Source organism: Oncorhynchus mykiss, chromosome 15, assembly GCF_013265735.2.
Source record: "Oncorhynchus mykiss isolate Arlee chromosome 15, USDA_OmykA_1.1, whole genome shotgun sequence".
Lineage (NCBI taxonomy): Eukaryota > Metazoa > Chordata > Actinopteri > Salmoniformes > Salmonidae > Oncorhynchus > Oncorhynchus mykiss.
The window spans coordinates 62,485,927-62,502,307 of NC_048579.1; the positions used below are offsets into that span (position 1 = coordinate 62,485,927).

General features: G+C 44.3%; 1 protein-coding gene across 5 annotated transcripts in view; it reads left to right on the forward strand.

Moving 5' to 3' along the window:
- LOC110490567 (ankyrin repeat and sterile alpha motif domain-containing protein 1B) overlaps nucleotides 1–16,381 on the forward strand; it is a 358,461-nt gene that overhangs the window by 254,655 nt on the left and 87,425 nt on the right. The gene's annotated exons all lie outside the window — the stretch shown is intronic.

Consider the following 16,381-nt stretch of genomic DNA (forward strand, 5'->3'; position numbering starts at 1 on the left):
GATGGGGAGGAGAGAGGGGAGGAGAGGGGGAGTGGGGGAGAAAGGAAGTTGCGTCTAGATTTTGTTACTTTTTGTTGGGTTTGTGTCAGTTTCTTGGTTTTCTGTCTTCCTTTAATTTATCTTTCTCAATCTCTCTCTTTATCGCTCCTTCTCTTCTACCCTCTCTCTGTCTCTCCTTCTCTTCTACCCTTGTCTCTCCTTCTCTTCTACCCTCTCTCTGTCTCTCATTCTCTTCTACCCTCTCTGTCTCTCCTTCTCTTCTACCCTCTCTCTCTCTCTCCTTCTCTTCTACCCTCTCTCTCTCTCCTTCTCTTCTACCCCCTCTCGGGCCCTCCTTCTCTTCTACCCTCTCTCTCTCTCTCCTTCTCTTCTACCCTCTCTCTCTCTCCTTCTCTTCTACCATCTCTCTGTCTCTCCTTCTCTTCTACCCTCTCTCTGTCTCTCCTTCTCTTCTACCCTCTCTCTGTCTCTCCTTCTCTTCTACCCTCTCTCTCTCTCCTTCTCTTCTACCCTCTCTCTGTCTCTCCTTCTCTTCTACCCTCTCTGTCTCTCCTTCTCTTCTACCCTTTCTCTCTCTCCTTCTCTTCTACCCCCTCTCGGTCTCTCCTTCTCTTCTACCCTCTCGCTCTCCTTCTCTTCTACCCTCTCTCTCCTTCTCTTCTACCCTCTCTCTGTCTCTCCTTCTCTTCTACCATCTCTGTCTATCCTTCTCTTCTACCTTCTCTCGGTCTCTCCTTCTCTCTCTGTCTCTCCTTCTCTTCTACCCTCTCTCTGTCTCTCCTTCTCTTCTACCCTCTCTGTCTCTCCTTCTCTTCTACCATCTCTCTGTCTCTCCTTCTCTTCTACCCTCTCTCGGTCTCTCCTTCTCTCTCTGTCTCTCCTTCTCTCTCTGTCTCTCCTTCTCTTCTACCCTCTCTCTGTCTCTCCTTCTCTTCTACCCTCTCTCTTTCAATCTTCACATTATCCTTGTCTATTCTCTCATGTGCTCTTGTTTTCTCCTCTTCTTTCCAACCTCTCTCTCTCTGCTCCCTTTAACTCTTTCTTTCTGTCTCTCTCTCTCTCCTCTGTCTCCCCTCTCTCTCTCTCTCTCTCTCTCTCTGTTTACTGCTCTCTTTCTCTTCCTCTCCTCCTATCCTTCCTGTTTCTCCATCCCTGTACTTATTCCATTCAATACACCCCGAGTCCCACAAGACAGTGGCACAACACACAGATTACTTACAAAACACACACGCAATATACGTAATCTAACACACACACACAACTCTGTGAACTATCAGTGTCTTCCTCTCTTTCATCCTCCCATCACTCCTTTTTTCTGCTCTTTCATCTCTGGTAGCGTGGAGAGAGAGACTACATGTGTATAATTTAGTATGCATGACCTTCCTCCGTGACATTTCACTGTGTGTTTGTGCATTGATCTCTCTGTGACAGGTCACACTTGTTTTAGCTTGGCCCGTACTTTGACATGTGCGTGATTTAAAACTCATCATACGTGACAGGGAGCTTGTGGTATTGGTTCAAGACGTGCGTGTCAAATCACATTTTATTTGTCACATGCTTCGTAAACACTGTGTGCTCTGTTTCTGAAGATCATAAAACAGTGTGCAGCACGGAGAGAGGGACAGAGAGGGACAGAGAGGGACAGAGAGGGAGGGACAGAGGATACAGATCTAGAGAGAGTGAGACCAAGGTAAATAAATAAATAAAATATTGAGAGGGGGTGGATGAGAGAGAGAACGAGAGAGAGAAAAACATTCCTATTCCCTCTTTTACAGCTTTATCACATAACCAAACATTTGAATGATGATAGAAAAAGACTGTGCAACCCTGCGTGTGTGTGTCTGTGTACATGTCTGTCACAGCCCCTGTCTAATCTTTATTTATGTATTATACAAGAGCGGAAGTCCAATCGACATTCCAGCTAGCAGCCACCATGACTGTATCTCCATGCAGAATGAGTTTCATGGCACACTAAGGCTAAAGTACATTCTCTTAATAATCCAGTTGTATTGGCTAGCAGTCTGAGTGCAATGTAATAGATATATAACCTGTTGAGCTGCAATTGGAAATGTTGGATTTGAAATGTATATTCACTCATCCATTCGTTGTGGACATACAATTCAACTTGAGAATGTATTCTAACTTATTTGCATATTTCCCTGTGCGCCTCTAAATTAATCTCTCTATGACAATACATTACATACAGTAAATCATAAGACCTGTCTTTGAGTTACACCCTAACTCAGAGGTCTGAAACTCCTGGTTTACAAGCCACAACAAGCCTGCAAGTCACATATTGCTGCTTGCAAAATGATGTGTACAGTAGTTCCTATTGGAATATCCAACAAATGGAACTTTTAATCACCCGCAACCTGCATTCAGAATTAGGGCCCCAGACTGCAACAGTTTAGTCAGATTGGCTGTGTGAGTAAAAAATATGTATTCGTCGCATCGGTGCTTGCTGCTCATTCTACCTGGTCATCTTACTCCAAACGTCCTATTTTTTTAGGAGGCTAAAACCATGATTTGGTCAAACAGTAATGTGCATAATCCTCAGAGATGGCCGCCTCGCTTTGCGTTCCTAGGAATCTATGCAGTATTTTTCGTTTTATGTGTTATTTCTTACACTGTTACCCCAGGAAATCTTAGGTTTTGTTACATACAGCCGGGAAGAACTATTGGATATAAGAGCAACGTCAACTTACCATCATTACGACCAGGAATACGACGTTCCCGAAGCGGATCCTCTGTTTGGACCACCACCCAGGACAATGGTTCGGATCCAAGTAGGCGACCCAAAACAACGGCGCCGTAGAAGGGGCGGACGGAGTGGTCTTCTGGTCAGGCTCCGGAGACGGGCACATCGTGCACCACTCCCTACCATACTACTCGCCAATGTCCAGTCTCTTGACAACAAGGTTGATGAAATCCCAGCAAGGGTTGCCTTCCAGAGAGACATCAGAGACTGTAATGTTCTTTGTTTTCACGGAAACATGGCTCACTCGAGACACGCTATTGGAGTCGGTACAGCCACCTGGTTTCTTCACGCATCCCGCCGACAGAAACAAGCATCTCGCTGGTAAGAAGAAGGGTATGCCTTATGATTAACGAGACATGGTGTGATCATAACAACATACAGGAACTCAAATCCTTTTGTTCACCTGACTTAGAATTTCTCACAATCAAATGCCTACCGCATTATCTACCAAGAGAATTCTCTTCGATCATAATTACAGTCGTGTATATTCCCCCCCAAGCAGACACATCGACGGCCCTGAACGAACTTCATTTGACTCTATGTAAACTGGAAACCACATATCCTGAGGCTGCATTTATTGTAGCTGGGGATTTTAACAAGGCTGATCAGAAAACAAGGCTCCCTAAATTTTATCAGCATATCGATTGCGCGACCCCGGCTGGCAAAACCCTGGATCATTGTTATTCTAACTTCCGCGACGCATATAAGGCCCTCCCCCATCCTCCTTTTGAAAAAGCTGACCACGACTCCATTTTGTTGCTCCCAGCCTATAGACAGAAACTAAAACAGGAAGCACCTGTGCTCAGGTCTGTTCAATGCTGGTCCGCTTCAAGATTGCTTCGATCACGTGGACTGGATATGTTCCGCATAGCGTCGAACAACAACATTGATGAATACGCTGATTCGGTGAGCAAGTTTATTAGCAAGTGCATCGGTGATGTTGTACCCACAGTGTCTATTAAAACATTCCCCAACCAGAAACCGTGGATTGATGGCAGCATTCGCGCAAAACTGAAAGTGCGAACCACTGCTTTTAATCAGGGCAAGGTGACCGGAAACATGCCCGAATACAAACAGTGTAGCTATTCCCTCCGCAAGGCAATCAAACAAGCTAAGCGTCAGTATAGAGACAAAGTAGAGTCGCAATTCAATGGCTCAGACACGAGAAGTATGTGGCAGGGTCTACAGTCAATCACGGACTACAAAAGAAAAACCAGCCCCGTCGCGGACCACAATGTCTTACTCCCAGACAAACTAAACAACTGCTTTGCTCGCTTTGAGGACAATACAGTGCCACTGACACAGCCTGCTACCAAAACCTGCGGGCTCTCCTTCACTGTAAAAAAAAACATTTAAACGTGTTAACCCTCGCAAGGCTGCAGGCCCAGGCGGCTTCCCCAGCCACTTCCTCAGAGCATGCACAGACCAGCTGGCTGGTGTGTTGACAGACATATTCAATCAACCCTTATCCCAGTCTGCTGTTCCCACATGCTTCAAGAGGGCCACCATTGAGAGACTAGTCAAGGACCATATCACCTCCACCCTACCTGACACCCTACACCCACTCCAATTTGCTTACCGGCCCAATAGGTCCACAGACGACGCAATCTCAATCACACTGCACTGTCTCGACCCCGCCCTGTGCAACTGGGTCCTGGACTTCCTGACGGGCCGCCCCCAGGTGGTGAGGGTAGGTAACAACATCTCCACTCGCTGATCCTCAACACTGGGGCCCCACAAGGGTGCGTTCTCAGCCCTCTCCTGTACTCCCTGTTCACCCATGACTGCGTGGCCATGCACGCCTCCAACTAAATCATCAAGTTTGCAGATGACACTACAGTGGTAGGTTTGATTACCAACAATGATGAGACGGTCTACAGGGAGGAGGTGAGGGCCCTCGGAGTGTGGTGTCAGGAAAATAACCTCACACTCAATATCAACAAAACAAAGGCGATGATCGTGGACTTCAGGAAACAGCAGAGGGAGCACCCCCCTATCCACATCGACGAGACAGTAGTGGTGAGGGTGGAAAGTTTTAAGTACCTTGGCGTACACATCACGGACAAACTGAAATGGTCCACCCACACAGACAGCGTGGTGAAGAAGGTGCAACCTCAGGAGGCTGAAGAAATTAGGCTTGTCACCAAAAACACTCACAAACCTTTACAGCCTGGTATGGCAACTGCTCCGCCTGGTATGGCAACTGCTCCGCCCACAACCGTAAGGCTCTCCAGGGGGTAGTGAGGTCTGCACAACGCATCACCAGAGGCAAACTAACCTGCCCTCAAGGACAACAACCACTCGAGCTACTGCCTGTTCACCCCGCTATATCATCCAGAAGGCGAGGTCAGTACAGGTGCATCAAAGCAGGGACTGAGAGACAGAAAAACAGCTTCTATCTCATGTTAAACATCCATCACTAACATTGAGTGGCTGTTGCCAACGTACTAACTCAACTCTAGCCACTTTTATAATGGAAAAATGTATGTAATAAATGTATCACTAGCCACTTTAAACAATGCCACTTTATATATTGTTTACATACCCTACATTACTAATCTCATATGTATATACTGTACTCTACTGCATCTTGCCTAGGCCGTTCGGCCATCACTCATTCATCTATTTTTATGTAAATACTCTTATTAATTCCTTTACACTTGTACAGTGGGGCAAACAAGTATTTAGTCAGCCACCAATTGTGCAAGTGCTCCCACTTAAAAAGATGAGAGAGGCCTGTAATTTTCATCATAGGTACACTTCAATTATGACAGACAAAATGAGGAAAAAAATCACATTGTAGGATTTTTATGAATTTATTTGCAAATTACGGTGGAAAATAAGTATTTGGTCACCTACAAACAAGCAAGATTTCTGGCTCTCACAGACCTGTAACTTCTTCTTTAAGAGGCTCCTCTGTCCTCCACTCATTACCTGTATTAATGGCACCTGTTTGAACTTGTTATCAGTATAAAAGACACCTGTCCACAACCTCAAACAGTCACACTCCAAACTCCACTATGGCCAAGACCAAAGAGCTGTCAATGGACACCAGAAACAAAATTGTAGACCTGCACCAGGCTGGGAAGACTGAATCTGCAATAGGTAAGCAGCTTGGTTTGAAGAAATCAACTGTGGGAGCAATTATTAGGAAATGGAAGACATACAAGACCACTTATAATCTCCCTCGATCTGAGGCTCCACGCAAGATCTCACCCCGTGGGGTCAAAATGATCACAAGAACGGTGAACAAAAATCCCAGAACCACACGGGGGGACCGAGTGAAGGACCTGCAGAGAGCTGGGACCAAAGTAACAAAGCCTACCATCAGTAACACACTACGCCGCAAGGGACTCAAATCCTGCAGTGCCAGACGTGTCCCCCTGCTTAAGCCAGTACATGTCCAGGCCTGTCTGAAGTTTGCTAGAGAGCATTTGGATGATCCAGAAGAAGATTGGGAGAATGTCATATGGTCAGATGAAACCAAAATATAACTTTTTGGTAAAAACTCAACTCGTTGTGTTTGGAGGACAAAGAATGCTGAGTTGCATCCAAAGAACACCATACCTACTGTGAAGCATGGGGGTGGAAACATCATCCTTTGGGGCTGTTTTTCTCGAAGGGACCAGGACGACTGATCCGTGTAAAGGAAAGAATGAATGGGGCCATGTATCGTGAGATTTTGAGTGAAAACCTCCTTCCATCCACAAGGGCATTGAAGATGAAACGTGGCTGGGTCTTTCAGCATGACAATGATACAAACACACCGCCCGGGCAACGAAGGAGTGGCTTCGTAAGAAGCATTTCTAGGTCGTGGAGTGGCCTAGCCAGTCTCCAGATCTCAACCCCATAGAAAATCTTTGGAGGGAGTTGAAAGTCCGTGTTTCCCAGTACAGCCCCAAAACATCACTGCTCTAGAGGAGATCTGCATGGAGGAATGGGCCAAAATACCAGCAACAGTGTGTGAAAACCTTGTGAAGACTTACAGAAAACATTTGACCGCTGTCATTGCCAACAAAGGGTATATAACAAAGTATTGAGATAAACTTATGTTATTGACCAAATACTTATTTTCCACCATAATTTGCAAATTCATTCATTAAAAATCCTACAATGTGATTTTCTGGAGAAAAAAAAATCTAATTTTGTCTGTCATAGTTGACTTGTACCTATGATGAAAATTACAGGCATCTCATATTTTTAAGTGGGAGAACTTGCACAATTGGTGGCTGACTAAATACTTTTTTGCCCCACTGTATGTGTAAGGTAGTTGTTGTGAAATTGTTAGGTTAGATTACTTGTTAGATATTACTGCATGGTCGGAACTAAAAGCACAAGCATTTCGCAACACTTGCATTAACATCTGCTAACCATGTGTATGTGACAAATACAAGTCGATTTGATTTGATTCCTGTAATGACAGTTTTTGCCCTGCCCCTGTGCCTGTTTCGCTGGGGCCTGCTGCTCTGATGAGACACTAACTCCCCCCCCCCCCCCCCCTCCTTCGCGCACTGGGAGTAAAAAAATAGTTCTGGTTGTAGGCTATAACATTTCACAATCCAGTTGCGGGAGAAACACAGATTGGGAAGCAACTAATGTTGTCGCTGTTGAAAATAGAGAGAGGGTTCTCAGCTTTCTGTAGGTATACTTTGTATTTCTCAACTCTCAATATTGTGCTCTATAGAACTATTTTACAACCAATACATTTGTTATGGCATTGAGATACAGATAGTGTGAAATACACAGTAGGCCACAACTACAATGTATTTTTAGGACATTGCATTTACTGTTAGAATAATACATGGCTACAGTACAAGCAGTGGGTATTATGTTTAGAGTTAGCGATCTAGCTATGGTGATTTTTTGTTTCCTCTTACTCAGGTGGTGAATTAGCCCCAAATAAATTAGCCTATGATATTAGCAAACATAAATATTTAGTCAAATAAAATCTTATTGGTCACATGCGCTGAATACAACAGTGAAATGCTTACTTACAAGCCCGTTACCAACAATGCAGAGTTAAAAAGTAAGAAAAATACAAAATAAAATATTAACAATAAATGAATCTCTGTTGAACAAAATACAAATCTGGAGCCCTATTTTAACAGTAAAATTGAATAGCCAAATTGTCAACCCAAAATTTGTGAAAATCGCTGAATAAAGTTGCACATCAAACTATCTTGACTCATGCGTTCCTGCATGGATACGTTAGATGAAACCACTTATTTATTGAATACCATCTCTGTCGTCTATTACACCTCTTAAGAAAGCATTGTGAATGACTTTGTAAGTGGTTAATAACTGTTTCTATTGTGTGACACTACAATTCTTTCAGTTGCGACCAAAATATGCTTCCAAATGAAAATGTTAGTGGTACCAGTGCCACCAAGGGAAAATGTTAGTGGTACCAGTACCACCAAGGGAAAATGTTAGTGGTACCAGTACCACCAAGGGAAAATGGTAGTGGTACCAGTACCACCAAGGGAAAATGGTAGTGGTACCAGTACCACCAGGGGAAAATGTTAGTGGTACCAGTACCACCAAGGGAAAATGTTAGTGGTACCAGTACCACCAGGGGAAAATGTTAGTGGTACCAGTACCACCAAGGGAAAATGTTAGTGGTACCAGTACCACCAGGGGAAAATGTTAGTGGTACCAGTACCACCAGGGGAAAATGTTAGTGGTACCAGTACCACCAAGGGAAAATGTTAGTGGTACCAGTACCACCAAGGGAAAATGGTAGTGGTACCAGTACCACCAGGGGAAAATGTTAGTGGTACCAGTACCACCAAGGGAAAATGTTAGTGGTACCAGTACCACCAGGGGAAAATGTTAGTGGTACCAGTACCACCAGGGGAAAATGTTAGTGGTACCAGTACCACCAAGGGAAAATGTTAGTGTGGAGCCCTGAGAATGACTGCCGGGGTAGGGAAGATTAATTCATGAGACTACCTAAATCATCTAAATTGGAACAGCCATCTCAGTAACTGTTGCAATAAATACAACTACTAACAGATTGGATTAGTTTAGAAACGTTTTATTTATTTTTGTGTAGTATAAGACTAATCAACCAATCAATGTACATGCAAAAACACAGGTATTTTAACAAACACTTCTGATAATCAACCTGTAATGGAGCATGCTGGGAAATATGATAATGATGGGTGTGGTTTTGAGTTTGTAATTTTAGTCAATAAATCTTGAGCAATCTAAAATCTAGTGTTGAGCAAACTAGAAATCATATTGCAGCTGGTTGCCTTGATATTTATGGGTTGAATCCACTTCAATGCTATTTTGAAGTCCACTCAACTCACAGAATAATGCTGATTAAGCAATTGGTTAAATGGCTTTTTTACAGTGTGGTATATTCAGTAGTATTGGTTTGGGTGGTGTAGGATATGGTTGATTTATTTTATGCAGAGAGAGAAACTGCCTATATGAGTCTGAATACAGTTCATTTGGAAAGTATTCAGACCCCTTGACTTTTTCCACATTTTCTTACATTACAACCTTATTCTAAAATTGATTAAATAGTTTTTTTCTCTCTTCAATCTACACACAATATCCCATAATGACAAAGCAAAACTAGTTTTTATAAACGTTTTGCAAATGTATTACAAACAAAAAACGGAAACACATTTACATTAGTATTCAGACCCTTTACTCCGTACTTTGTTGAAGCACCTTTGACGTCAATTACAGCCTTGAGTCTTCTTGGGTATGACGCTACAAGCTTAGCACACTTGTATTTGGGGAGTTTCTCCCATTCTTCTCTGCAGATCTTCTCAAGCTCTGTCACGTTGGATGGGGAGCGTCACTGCACAGTGATCTTGTAACACAAGATCATTGATAAACAAAGTGGATGAATTTGAACTGCTTCTTCAATGAGTAAATTAAGACATATCCCAGATGAATCTCTTTTCAAATAAAACTATCAGCTTTTCAGAAATGACAGGTCCAGAGGGGGGATGAGAGGAGGGGGCGTGGCTATGTATGTGAACCACAGTATGCAGGCAAAGAGAAGAGCTGACCTAGTGAAAGAGGAATTTGAGTGTATGCGGCTTCAGCAAAACTGAAATCCAGAACCTAAAGAAGAAAAACCCTAAGGAATGATGGGAATTCATTAACAAAGGACTGGGACAAAATAAAACATCAGGAGGGAGAATACAGGTAGAGGGAATTGAAGACATTGATGTGGCTGATGTTTTTAATGTATTTTTTTGCTGAGGCGTGGATAAGCACCACACCTCTTGCCATCTTCCTACAAGTCAGGTTGAGCTGTGCAGCATTGGCCAGATAAAGCAAGCTCTGACCAGACTCAGCCCATGTAAAGCTTGTGGGCCTGATGGCATTCCAGCCTGACTATTAAGAGACCATGCAGAAGACTGGCAGGGGACTGTTCCTGCTGCCTGGAAGACTGCCAATGTGTGTCCCCATACCTAAAGTGTCCAACCCAGGTACAATGAGTGACGGGAGGCCCATCTCTCTAACTTCATGCCCTGGAAAAATCCAGGAGAACTTCATCAAAAAAACCAACAATGGTGAGGGTGTTACTTGCTGATATGTCCAAAGCCTTTGATCCAGTAGATCACGCAAAGCTCCTGCAACATCTGTCTGACATTGAACTGTGTCCAAGGTTACTAGCCTGGCTCCACAGCTACACCACAGGAAGAAGACAGAGGGTGATGGTTACTAGCCTGGCTCCACAGCTACACCACAGGAAGAAGACAGAGGGTGATGGTTACTAGCCTGGCTCAGCAGCTACACCACAGGAAGAAGACAGAGGGTGATGGTTACTAGCCTCTCCACAGCTACACCACAGGTAGAAGACAGAGGGTGATGGTTACTAGCCTGGCTCAGCAGCTACACCACAGGAAGAAGACAGAAGGTGATGGTTACTAGCCTGGCTCCACAGCTACACCACCGGTAAAAGACAGAGGGTGATGGTTACTAGCCTGGCTCTACAGCTACACCACAGGTAGAAGACAGAAGGTGATGGTTACTAGCCTGGCTCCACAGCTACACCACAGGAAGAAGACTGAAGGTGATGGTTACTAGCCTGGCTCCACAGTTACACCACCGGTAAAAGACAGAGGGTGATGGTTACTAGCCTGACTCCACAGCTACACCACAGGAAGAAGACAGAAGGTGATGGTTACTAGCCTGGCTCAGCAGCTACACCACAGGTAGAAGGCAGAGGGTGGTGGTTACTAGCCTGGCTCCACCTGCTCCCTCCAAAAAGAGGTAACTGCACCACCATACTCCCGAGAAACAGCCACGAACTGTCATGTATAACTGCTCGTATGAACCGCCTGTGAAACACCACTCTACCCATTTCTTCAGTTTAATCTGTGAGCAAGAATAAATAAACTATAACTCAAACAGCTACAGTATTTTCAGGTCTGTTCGGTCAGGTTCAAGTCCGGGCTCTGGCTGGGCCAGTCAAGAACATTCAGAGATTTGTCTCAAAGCCACTCCTGTGTTGTCTTGGGTGTGTGCTTAGAGTCGTTGTCCTGTTGGAAGGTGAACCTTCGCCCCAGAGGTCCTGAGCGCTCTGGAGCAGGTTTTCATCAAGGATCTCTCTGTACTTTGCTCTGTTCATCTTTCCCTCAATCCAGACTAGTCTCCCAGTCCCTGTCGCTGAAAGACATCCCCACAGCATGATGCTGCCACCACTATGCATTACCGTAGGAATATAGTGCCAGGTTTCCTTCAGACGTGACGCTTGGCAGTCAGTCCAAAGAGTTCAATCTTGGTTTCATCAGACCAGAGAATCTTGTTTCTCATGGACTGAGACTCCTTTAGGTGCCTTTTGGCAAACTCCAAGCGGGCTGTCATGTGCCTTTTACTGAGGAGTGGCTTCCGTCTGGCCACTCTACCAGAAATGCTTGATTGGTGGAGTGCTGCAGAGATGATTCTCCTTCTGGAAGGTTCTCCCATCTCCACAGACGAACTCTGGATCATTGTTAGAGTGACCATCGTGTTCTTGGTCACCTCCCTGACCACGGCCCTTCTCCCTCGATTGTTCAGTTTGTCCGGGCGGCCAGCTCTAGGAAGATTCTTAGTGGTTCCAAACTTCTTCCATTTAAGAATGATGGAGACCACTGTGTTCTTGAGGACCTTCAATGCTCAGACACTTTTTGGTACCCTTCCCCAGATCTGTGCCTCGATACAATCCTGTATCGGAGCTCTACGAACAATTCCTTTCGACCTCATGGCTTGGTTTTTGCTCTGACATGCCCTGTCAACTGTGGGACCTTATATAGACAGATGTGTTCCTTTCCAAATCATGTCCCATCAATTGAATTTACCACAGGTGGACTCCAATCATGTTGTAGAAACATCTCAAGGATGATCAATGGAAACAGGCTGTTCTTGAGCTAAATTTTGAATCTCGTAGCAAAGGGTCTGAATTCTTATGTAAATAAAGTATTTCAGTTTTTTATTTGTAATAAATTAGCAAGCATTTATAAAAATCCGTTTTTGCCTTGTCGTTATGGGGTGTTGTGTGTAGATTGATGAGGTGAAAACGTTATTTAATCCATTTTAGAATAAGGCTGTAACGTAACAAAATGTGGAACAAGTGAAGGGGTCTGAATACTTTCCGAATGCACTGTACGTGTGTGTTTGTGTGTAATAAAGGGTTTTGTGGGTGTTGGGTAGCCCTCCTCCCACCATCTCTCTCTGCTTACAGTGACCTGCATCTGTTTCTATGGTTGCCCTGGTAACTGCAACACCAGTGTGCTGAGCCATGCTAGGCTCTGTACAGGCAGTTTAGATCTCTTTGTAGTGTGTGTGTGTGTGTGTGTGTGCGTGTGTGTGTCTGTACCATCCATCTATCCATCCATCTAAATTATAATTTTGACATAACCCCCACTGACCTGCTGCTGTAATGAAGAGTTCATGAGAATGAACCTCTGGCCATTGGTGATGAACCATCACTGAGCCCCCATTAAATCTGTCTCTCTCTCTCTCTCTCTCTCTCTCTCTCTCTCTCTCTCTCTCTCTCTCTCTCTCTGTCTCTCTGTCTCTCAGTAGTCCAGGTAGCTATTTGGTTAACTATTTAGCAGTCTTATGGCTTGGGGGTAGAAGCTGTTCAGGGTCCTGTTGATTCCAGACTTGGTGCATCAGTACCACTTTCCTTGCGAGAGCAGAGAAAAACGTCTATGACTTGGGTGGCTGGAGTCTTTTTAGGGCCTTCCTCTGACACTGCCTGGTATAGAGGTACTGTAGCTCAATGATTTTTGATGGCAGGCAGCTTGGCCCCAGTGATGTACTGGGTCAATCACACTACCCTCTATAGCACCTTGTGGTTGGATGCCAAGCAATTTTTTACTAAGCAGTGATGCAGCCAGTGAAGATGCTCTCAATGGTGCAGCTGTAGAACTTTTAGAGGATCTGAAGGCCCATGCCAAATCTTTTCAGCCTCCTATGGGGAAAGAGGCATTGTGTTGGTGTGTGTGGACCATGTTAATTCCTTAGTGATGTGGACACTGAGGATCTTGAAGCTCTCGATCCGCTCCACTCGATCCGATCCGCTCCACTACAGCCCCATCGATGTGGACTGGGGCCAGCTCGGCCCTCCATTTCCTGTATTACATGATCGGCACCACATTGCCAGGTCACTAACCTCCTCCTTGTAGGCAGTCTCATCATCGTTAGGTGATCAGTCCTATGACCATCATGCCGTCAGTAAACTTGATGATGGTGTTCGAGTCAGGCACGGCCATGCAGTCGTGGGTCAACAGGGAGTACAGGAGGGGACTGAGCACACACCCCTGAGGATCCCCCTGGTTGAGGGTCAGCATGCACATGTGTTGTTGCCTACTCTCACCACCTGGAGACAGCCTGTCAGTAAGTCAAGGATCCAGTCAAGGATCCAGTTCTCATGTATGGTTCATTGTTTCTTGCCTCGAAGCAAGCATGGAAGGCAATTAGCTCGTCTAGTAGGCTCGCGTTACTGGGCAGCTCGTGGCTTGGTTTCCCTTTGTAATCCGTGATAGTTTGCAAGCCCTGCAACATCCAACGAGCGTCAGAGCCGGCGTAATAGGTTTCGATCTTAGTCCTATATTGACGTTTTGCCTGTTTGATGGCTCATCACAATAACAGCGTGAGCAAAATGATTAATCATATCACTTCAGTAAATTGTTTGTAAAGGCTAGATGACCTTAGATTTGAGCATGTGAAGCCTCCATTTCAGAAAATCCTCCTTTATCTCGAATGTCTGATTGGTGTTACCATCATTGGTGTTACTATTCCTACTAGTGGCACAATGTTATCATAATGGTATCAATTGTTTAAAGTCATTAAGCTACCATGTTAGTTGATTTTGAATGGGAAGATGTACCCAAAACCATACAAGTTTTCCAAAACTCCTTGCCCAAATGCCACCGTATTTGAAGGATGACCCACATACCATCACCCACACATACCATCCTATCCTTGTCATTCCCTACCCATTAGTATTATACTCCTTTAGACCAGCTCGCTCCCAGTCAAAATCTGCTGAGGGTCTCTGTCAGAAGTTCAGAGAGTCTGGGAGGTTCTCTCATCCTGGCCTCGCCTTTTCCCTTTATTTTATAAATCTGTGATCTCTTCTCCTGCTCTGAAATGCCTTTAGATATAATTAATATTGAATAAAGCTGCGCCGAAGCTTCTGCCCGGTCTCTTTCAAGTACCGGGGGTTACTTCAAACTTCACTATTGTTAGTTTCTATTTCTCTGACGCTGGAACATTCCGCCACACTAACTCGCTAGGAAGTATTTTCATGTTCTGTTTCTCTTTGAGGTTTCAGCCCGCCGAGTGGCGAGGGAAACGGTTTGAGCTTCTTCCTTCAACTAGGAAACCTAGTTTTCATATTCATGAGATGTTGGACGACGGGGAGATAAATCATTGATTTGGTTTCCATTAGCCTGAGAAAGAAAACGCTGGAAATTGATGGTGGCCATTTAAAAAAAAAAACATTTTTTTTTTAGCACCACTCTATTCAGTAGATGAAATTGACAGCAAACTAGGAGAGGCTGCTTTTCCCATTACAGTTGCATATCAACTTCATGTGCTGGAACTGACTAGGGCCTAAATGATTTTGACCCTAACTTTGCTCACTACCACTGCAGTAAAGCCTACTGGGATCAACAGGCAAACAGAGACATGTACACACATACATTACACTCATGCGCATAACAATATACACACACACACACACACACACACACACACACACACACACACACACATACACACACACTACTTTACTCAAGCTTTGGTTATTGTTGTTGTTACCTTGAGAACTCAGCTTCTTTCTCTGTCCACAATAGAGGGCCTGTGAGGCGGCGTGGTCTGTCACCTTAACCAGCCAGTAAAGGACAGCTTTTGGTCTGTTTGATGTACGGACAGGGCGAGGGGGGAGGTGCCTGTCGTCATGGAGATGGGTGAAGATTACTTCTGTATTTACATTAAGGAGTCATTATGAAGGGGCTTAGATGGAGACGGATCTCTCTCCCGGGAAGACACACCACTAGAGTGCGTGTGTGCGTGGGTGTGGGTGTGTGTGTGTGCAATAGTTAGTATGTAGTAAATAAATTAGCCCTTTCTCCTTGTGGAGTCCTCTGTATTAAGCCTTTTGCCCCATGCTACCTCTAACCCCCAACTCTGTTTATCAGAGGAGAGAGTGCATGCAGAACTCTGCAAAAACATCCTCCTTGTACAACGTAAAGCACCAAATAATGCATGCAGAGCAGAATTAGGCCGATACCTGCTAATAATCAAAATCCAGAAAAGAGCCGTTAAATTCTACAACCACCTAAAAGGAAGCGATTCCCCAACTTTCCATTACAAAGCCATCACCTATAGAGAGATTAACCTAGAGAATAGTCCCCTAAGCAAGCAAACAGACCCCACAGAGCCCCAGGACAGCAACACAATTAGACCCAAACAAACCATGAGATAATAAAAATATAATTACTTAACACATTGGAAATCATTTTCCAAAAACAGAGCAAACTAGAATACTATTTGGCCCTAAACAGAGAGTAACAGTGGCAGAATACCTGACAACTGTGACTGAACCAAAATTAAGGAAAGCTTTGACTATGTACAGACTCAGTGAGCATGGCCTTGCTATTGAGAGAGGCCGCCATAGTCAGACCTGGCTCTCAAGAGAAGACAAATTATGTGGAAAGTAAGCTGCACTTCCTAACCTCCTGCCAAATGTATGACCATATTAGAGACACATACAATGCATTCATAAATTATTCAGACCCCTTGACTTTTTCCACATTTTGTTACGTTACAGCCTTATTCTAAAATGGATTAAATAAATAAAACATCTTCATCAATCTACACACAATACCTCATAATGACAGTGAAAAACGGTTTTTAGACATTTTTTGCAAATGTATTACATTTTTAAAACAGAAATGAAACGTCCCTTTTTCAGGACCCTGTCTTTCAAAGATAATTTGTATAAATCCAAATAACTTCACAGATCTTCATTGTAAAGGGTTTAAACACTGTTTCCCATGCTTGTTCAATGAACCCTAAACAATTAATGAACATGCACCTGTGGAAAGGTTGTATGTAGGGGGTGTGTACTGGCGGCAGAGAAGTTAGGCGCAGGAGAGC